Source organism: Cyprinus carpio, chromosome A11 (assembly GCF_018340385.1).
Source record: "Cyprinus carpio isolate SPL01 chromosome A11, ASM1834038v1, whole genome shotgun sequence".
NCBI classification, from domain to species: domain Eukaryota; kingdom Metazoa; phylum Chordata; class Actinopteri; order Cypriniformes; family Cyprinidae; genus Cyprinus; species Cyprinus carpio.
The window spans coordinates 9,223,745-9,232,037 of record NC_056582.1 but is presented as its reverse complement, the minus strand read 5'-3'; positions in this window follow the sequence as shown (position 1 = coordinate 9,232,037).

The following is an 8,293-nucleotide window of genomic DNA, read 5'->3' as shown; positions in this document are numbered from 1 at the left end:
GTCCTTTTTCTGGCAAATATTTTCCATCTTAGAATGATATAGCTATCCAAACTGCATGTGTATCTAGTATAGGCATATCTCCTAGAAGATATTAAAATGATGACAACTCGGACTCATCTATCTTAACAAACATAATACAATGACAAATTTATCTGAAGACCAGGGTAAGGTACCACATCACTACAACGTTCTTCATGGGGTTAATTAGCGACACCTTTTGACTACGTGCCCATGACGTTTCTGAAACGTTAACCATTCTGAATCATGGAATTTCCATGACATCTTCACAACGTTGTCTTAATGTCACCATGACCTATTCATAGTTTTCATGTGACATCACACTGTGACCTGGAGGGTAAAATGAAACAAGTGATCGCCAGTTATTTTTACAAGGTTTGTATAAAGTAGTAATGTATTAAGACAGTGATATTTAAAGGCCAAATTCAGTATGCACTTTATTGATGATGCATAGGCCTACTTTGTACAGGCAAGCAGATGAACCCAGAATATAAACACAATACGCAAAGTTTCACATTAAGTGTTTTCGTGTAGAAAACCATTATACTACTCGTTTAGCACATTGCATTCATATTCATGGCTCTTCTGCTTACCTATATAAAGTATGCATCATCAATAAGGTGTGTACTGAATTTGATCGTTTAATACATTAAGACACTTGAAGTGTTTTTCACATTAAAAATGTCCTGCTGTTTTAGTCCCATTGTTTTGGATGATCTAACCCTTTAAGGAGAACGTTTTGGTCAAACATGTTTTAGTAAAAAAAAGTGAGTTTTAGTAAAAAATAAATTAATTAATTAAAACAGCAAATAGGTATTTGAAGCTGCTGGTATCTCTGAAGTCCCAAGAACCTCTTCATGCAGGATGGCAGTAGTGCATAAGCTGCATTTGAGCCACCGTTAACCAAAACTCACAGAAAGAAACCTTTATTTTGTACTATTTGTTCCATGTACCCTTGAGGGAACTACCCCACTGACAAGCCATTGTACCCCCAGAGGTACAATTTTGCAGTTTTTTTCTGACAGTGTGCCATAGTATTGAAGATGTTTTTTTTTTTTTTTTTTTTTTTTTTTTTTATCATGGATCATTTTTCATGTGCATTCATATGTTTAGTACACCCTCTTAAACAACTGATCTGTGCTCATAAATGTTTGCTCTGCATCCCCTTTTATCTGCAAAAGGAGCACGCTCACCAGAACAACAGCAGTGTGAGTGAGAAGACCCCGACCTCCAGCCAACTGAAGGCTGTCAAGCTTCTACCTATCCATAGAGAGGTGAGTTGTTCAAACAATCTGAAACAGGTTTGCAACATTTGAATTCAAAACCCCTCCCAAGGGATCCAATCAAAGCTCTGTGGACGCTGAAAAAGAAGCATGGGATTATGCACACTTCATGGCCGAAATAGAGGGTGAGAGTTATATATGACGAGGATGAAAAGGTAAAGATGTAAGTTTCTTGTACACAACTATGGGTATGATTTCTTAATACTTTCTAATCTGTGTGAACCGAAGACACAGTAACAGCATTTGACCCTCTCAGTTTTGTCCTGTGTTTGCTGCAGTAAAAAGAAGGTAGACCACATGAAATAAGTGATACAGGTCATGGTTCTCCGCGAAGTACAAGAAACTTAAGTAAATTAAAAGATGAATCTGAGAAGAAGCAGTTGAGAAAAAGAAGAGGACAGCAGCTTGTAAGTGTTTTGTTTCTTTTCTCATAGGTTTTAGCACAGTTGTCATAGCTAGGAAACATTGTTTTGCTTACAGTGTTTACCGTGGTAAACCAGTGCTGAAGTTCCGTTTGTTCTTGTGCATATCTCTTGGATTTTCAGTATCGGTAGTAAGTAGTAAGGTGTGGCCTGCTGAATTCAATCAGGCGAGTATATAATTGGTTAGTGTAGCATGGCAGCCCTCATGTGAAGACCGATGAGTGTAAAGACCACTGACTCTACCTGCACAACTCTACCAAGGCACTTGAGTATTGCTTTTTCCCCTTTCTTTACTTTTTGTACAGCCTGTTCTCATCTCCTTGTTTTAGTCAACTGTACTCACTATGTGCTTTCAAATCACTACTATTACTACTAACATTCATAAACTGCGCTCTGTACGTTGGAAGCAGCACAGTCCTAACAAACTGTGTCTATGTCCTCTACTACTTTACTCTCTATTCCATTTGGACTCTGGAATTGCCAGTCTGCTGTAAACAAAGCAGACTTATTTAATCTATTGCTACTCATTCAAGTCTCAACCTAATGGCCCTAACTGAGACCTGGATCAAACCTGAGGACACTGCCACCCCTGCAGCCCTCACCACTAATTACACTTTTTTCCCACACCCCTCGCCCGATCGAGAGGGGAGGAGGTACTGGTCTACTTATCTCAAATGTTTGGAAATTTGATCCTTTACCATTTCTAACTGACAACAGTTCATTTGAGTCACATGTAATTACTATTACCCACCCAGTTAAAATACACTTTGTAGTTGTTTATCATCCCCCAGGTCAACTGGATAACTTCTTGGAGGAGTTGGATGTGTTACTCTCAAACTTCCCTGAGGAGAGTACTCCTCTGGTACTACTTTGTGACCTCAACATCCACCTAGAAAAAGCCCAAACTGCTGACTTCAACATTCTGCTTGCCTCATTTGACCTCAAGCGAGTGTCTATTATGGCTACTCACAAATCAGGTAACTAATTGGACCTTATCTACACACGCTATAGCTCCACTGATAACACTTTATTTACTCCGTTGCACACCACAGACCACTTCCTCATCACTTTCAAATTCAAACTGACTCCTGACACAACAAACACTCCTCCGCAGGTCACTTTTCAGCCTACACTCCCTACACTTTACACAACCTACAGTACACTCCCTCTCTCCCTCTCCCTTATCCTATACGGTTTCATCCTCACTTCATCCACCCTCTCAGTTTTCAGTGCTTGAAGTGGTGCAAATCAAAAAAAAAATTGTATCAGTAACTCCTTCTCTGCAAATGTCTCCACTGCTAAAACGACATAGTACCACAACAAAATTAACAATTGTTCAACTCTTGCACACTTTGCCCCGCACCCCTTCATCAACTATAACAGCTGATGACTTTGCAAAATTCTTCATAAATAAAACAACAACCATCAGCGGCCAATTCTCCACACCACAAACTGACAAACACATCATAACTACAAATATACACTCTCACTCCTCCTCCTCTCCATTCTCAGAGGCAGCTGTTTCCAAACTTAGCCTTTCCAATCATCCTTCCTGTCTGCTTGATCCTATCCCCACTCATCTCCTTTAGGCCATTTCTTCTTCAGTTATACCTGTGCTCACTCACATTATCAGCAACTCTCTTCACACTTTTACATTTCTCACAGCATTTAAGCAGGCTTGGGTAACCCCACTGCTTAAGAAACCCTCTCTAAATCCAGCACTTTTAGAAAACCTCAGACCGGTATGCCTTCTTCCATTCATTACAAAGACACTTGAGCAAGTTGTGTTCAACCAACTCTCTTGTTTCTCACACAGAACAACCTCCTGGACAACAACCAATCTGGCTTCAAAAGAAGCCACTCAACTGAGACTGCCCTGCTCTCAGTTTCTAAAGCCCTGAGACTTGCAAGAGCAACTTCCAAATCCTCAGTACTCATCTTGCTGGATCTGTCTGCTGCTTTTGACACAGTTAACAACCAGCTCCTCCTGTCCACCCTCATGAAGATGGGCAACTCAGGAACCGCACTCCAGTGGTGCAAGTCTTATTTCTCATGTAGGTCTTTCAGGGTGTCTTGGAGGTGTGAGGTTTCTAAGTCACAACTTCTTGCTAATGGGGTTCCTCAGGGCTCAGTGCTTGGACCTCTTGTCTTCTCCATCTACGTCATCATTAGGATCTGTCATTCAGACACGTGGTTTTTCCTATCATTCCTATGCTGATGACACTCAACTCTACTTCTCATTCCAACCGGATGAACCAACAGTAGCTGTTCGCATTACAGCCTGTCTGCCAGACATTTCTGACTGGATGAATGAATGACCATCACTTTCAACTCAACCTTGCTAAGACAGAACTGCTTTTGGTCTCAGCCAACCCAGCACTTCATCACAACTTCTCTATAGAGTTAGGTTTGTCAACCATAACTCCATCTGAGGACAGCCAGGAGCCTTGGAGTTGTGTTTGATGATCAGCTAAGCTTCACAGACCATATTGCTACAATGGCAAAATAATTTCAGCTTCTAAGTCTTTTATTGAATTAGTGTTCTCTTTCTGTATTGCAGCCTGGTTTGGTAAGCTTACATTGTCAAATAGGAAAAGATTTAATTATCTTGTCAAAGTGCCAGGAAAAGTCATTGGAATGAGTCAAAGTCAACCCATTTAGATCTATCACAGACAGGTTTTAACGAAAGCACACTCAATTTTAATAAATTTGGACCATCCAATGCAGAAGGAATTTAAATTGCTGCCCTCAGGGCATCACACCTGGTGGAAGAACAAAACGTTTTAAGGGATTTGTTTTGTTTTGTTTCAGTGGCAAATTGGTTTAATGAATTCTTAGTTTGATTGGTGTGATGTGTTTTGTTGTGACTGTGTTGTCTGTAGATTATGTATTGTCTGTATGTGTTGTACCTTACTGCTGCTAAACTAGTTTCCCTAAGGGGGACAATAAAAGTAAACAAACAAACAAACTGCAAATTTGCCTTATACAACATTAAGAAGTTTAGACCCTTCCTATCAGAGTAGGACACACAACTCCTTATCCAAGCTCTTGTTCTCTCCAGACTGGACTGTTGTAATGCTCTGTTGGCGGGCCTCCTGACATGTACTATCAAGCCTCTGCAACTGATCTAGAATACAGCAGTGAGAGTGGTCTTCAAAAAGAAAGCCCACAACACACTTCTCTTCATCAGTTTGCACTGGGTACCAATAGCTGTGTGCATCAAATTCAAGGTACTGATGTTTGCTTACAAGACAACCACGGGCTCTGCACCAATATAATTAAACTCGCTAGTTCAGACTTATGCTTCCTCCAGAAGCTTGCGTTCTGCAAGTGAACAACGCTTTGTGGTGTCATCCCAAAGTCACTCTCATGGACCTTTTCCTGGACTGTTCTCAGTTGATGGAATGACCTTCTTATCTCAATTCGAGCAGCTGAATTTAGCCATTTTCAAAACAAAAAAAAATGTCTAAAGACACATCACTACACTTGTATAATGTTGCCCTCTTGTTGGTCTGATTGCTTCTATTGTTCTCCTCATTTGTAATTCGCTTTGGATAAAAGTGTCAGTTAAATGATTAAATGAGAAATTTAAGTTTAGAGCGTGACTAGGAGTGTAGGAGAATGAAATTAAGTGTACACCATGTCCCATCTAAAGCTGCCACAGCTTCACACACATCCAAATCTAATAAGAGCCTGTACAACTGATCTCTGTCACATTTGATCTCATCATTATGTTTTTCTCTCAGCAGATAAAGACAAAGACTGAACAGTTGTGTGAGGAGATGTGAAGGCTCACAAGAGCCGTGGGTAGGCCTGCTGCATATTTCTTCAATGTCTGGATTTTTGACTCTGTAGATTTGATTGAAAACATGCTAGATGAGAGGCTCCGCAAAATATAAAAGCGCAGTTGCAAAGAGCATGAAATCAGGTGAGATATAAAAGTGCATGTCTTTATGACACAAAGTGATAAAACTAATGTGATGATTATCAGTGGTTAAGTTTATTAAAACTATAGTTCTGTTAAGTATAATGTCCAATTGCAGGATTGAGTGGCTCTTTAAAACCTCTTGGTTACCTCACAGGAACAGAAACGCATTAAACGTGAAGTATTGCTGACAGAACTGAGGCAGAAAAGACTAGAGACTGCGCTTTCTCATCCGGTGAAACCCATATTTGGCGCACAGAACCAGCAGTACATATCCTATAGATTTGTCTTTATCAGATATCGTAACATGGATCAGTAGTGTGATGCTAAGTTAAATCATGTCTTTATTGTAGATTGGAAAATAGTTGATGCCACGTAGCCAGTCTCTCAAGAGGATTAAAAAGTGAGAGGAACTAATGGGAACCAAGAATCAGCAGGAAGACAAATATATGCTCTCTTTATGGAGAGCTGCTCTACTGCCTTCTCCAGTCCCCAAGAAGAAAAGACATTCCTCTGTCCTCCTCCAATGAAAACCTCTCTTCTCACAGATCTTCTACACCTGCTCCAGACCCCTATGTCATTCTCCGCTGAGAAGAAACACCTCCAGTACCTACTTTGCAAACAAAAGTACACAATCCTTTAACATCACAGATATTAATTGATAGTAGATATTAGAGATTAAAATTGATTTGATTGTGGAGGACATAAAAGTCCAAATGAACCAGGTAAAATGCTCTTGTAAATAATATTGATTAAAACAGATCATGATTGCTTTAAACTTTTCATAAGCGGTGGGACTACAAACTATATGCAAGGTGTTGGATTAAGAAGGACATAATAAATATAAATATACAGCAGCATCTAGAATAATTTAAGATATAAAAATTAGAAAAATTAAATCTAGCAAACAGATAAAAATGTATATATTTTTACATTTATTTAAATAAATGTAATAAAATAAAAAAAATATTTGTAACAAATATTTGCAAAGTTATTTCTTTCAGCATGCATGAAAGTCACATGACTTGTAAGGTAATAACATATCTTGAATGCATGTCTGTACGGTAATCATTTCTATTTACTTTATGCCGGAACCCAATTGTATTTGTACTGATTTTCTTCTGTGTTGATATTTCAACAAATAATAATTATTTTTTTTTTCAGCTTAGAATTGCCTTACTGCCATGACCAACAGATGGCGATATAATTAAGGCCACAAAACTAAGTAGGCTATTTCAGCTCAGCATGCACACATCTTCAAGGCTTTCGCCTTGATTTTTAAACTTCACTATCTTTGAAAGTACATTTCCGTTTATAGACTATATAGTATCTACATTTCACTGTCATCTCTTTGGAAGGTCGATTTACACCTCTTTAGCTGAAAGCGGCAGTGCCGATGGGCCCTTTGTAATATCAGATTGCAGGGTTTTATCATAAATCCAGGAGATTATGTCGAAGACTCACAGGCATCTTGCATGTGTCTCACTCTCTCACTGCATGCGAGTGTGTTTTCCGCTATCTAATTACCACAGACGCAAACTCTACTCTAAGAGAGCGTGTCTGTGGTAGTCATTTTTTTCTCTGTTTATGATTCTCTCAGTCGCTCCTTCTCATTCTCTTTCCTGTTTCTTATTATTTCTGTCAGACATTAGTTTCTTGATCTATATTAATGACGAGTTCACATTTAATAGCATGTACACCTGTCTCTTTCCCTCCCCCCAGACAGCTGAGAGGACACACCCTGTATCCTGGTGGGAGTGTCAAGGTTAGGTGCATGTATGTGTGAGCATGTGTGGATGTAGGCTACATGTCTTTACTTTAACGTGTGTGTGTGTGTGTGTGTGTGTGTGTGTGTGTGTGTGTGTGTGTGTGTGTGTGTGAGAGAGAGAGAGAGAGAGAGAGCGAGAGAGTGTGTTATATAGATAGGAGACCTGTCTCAAACTTTTTCAGTCTAAATACTGCCATCACAACCACAGCACCCTGTCAATCATAACCCACACGCTGAACCCCACGATGGAAAGAGACTGTCACAGTCAAAGAGCAAAACTGATTTTGCTGTCATATTGCTGAAATAAAACATTTCAAATGCCAAAGTGAATTATAAATCTATTTGTGTTGGATGGCATTTTGAACTAGCCAAGTAAGAGATATGTGTGTGTTTGTGGTTTTGTGTATTTACTGTATACTTTCAGGGCCAAAATTTTCCACGGTAGTGTGCAAAATCAGCATAAAATAATAAATTAAACAACAAATCTAATTTAAATCAAAAACTGCTCATGCTGCGTGTATGCAGCATCTTTGTTTGGAACATGATTAAAATTAGTTTTGCTTTTATGAAGAGATTTACTTTATTTTTATGATTTATTTATTTGATTTGGGATTTGTTTTAACATTTCGATTTAGTTTTGTTATTTGACATATTACAATTTCACAAAGAAATGTGCAGCATTTTGTCTAAGAAATAATAAAGGGACACCTTTTAATTTATAATTTGTCTTAAATCTAATTTTGTTAAAAAATCGTGAGAAAATCATATCATGAAATCAGTATTGTGAATTGTATAGCATAGAGAGCTGAGTAAATTGTTACAGCCCTATAAACAATCGCTAGAAATGTTATTATTTTCTTTTATTATTTTATTTTAT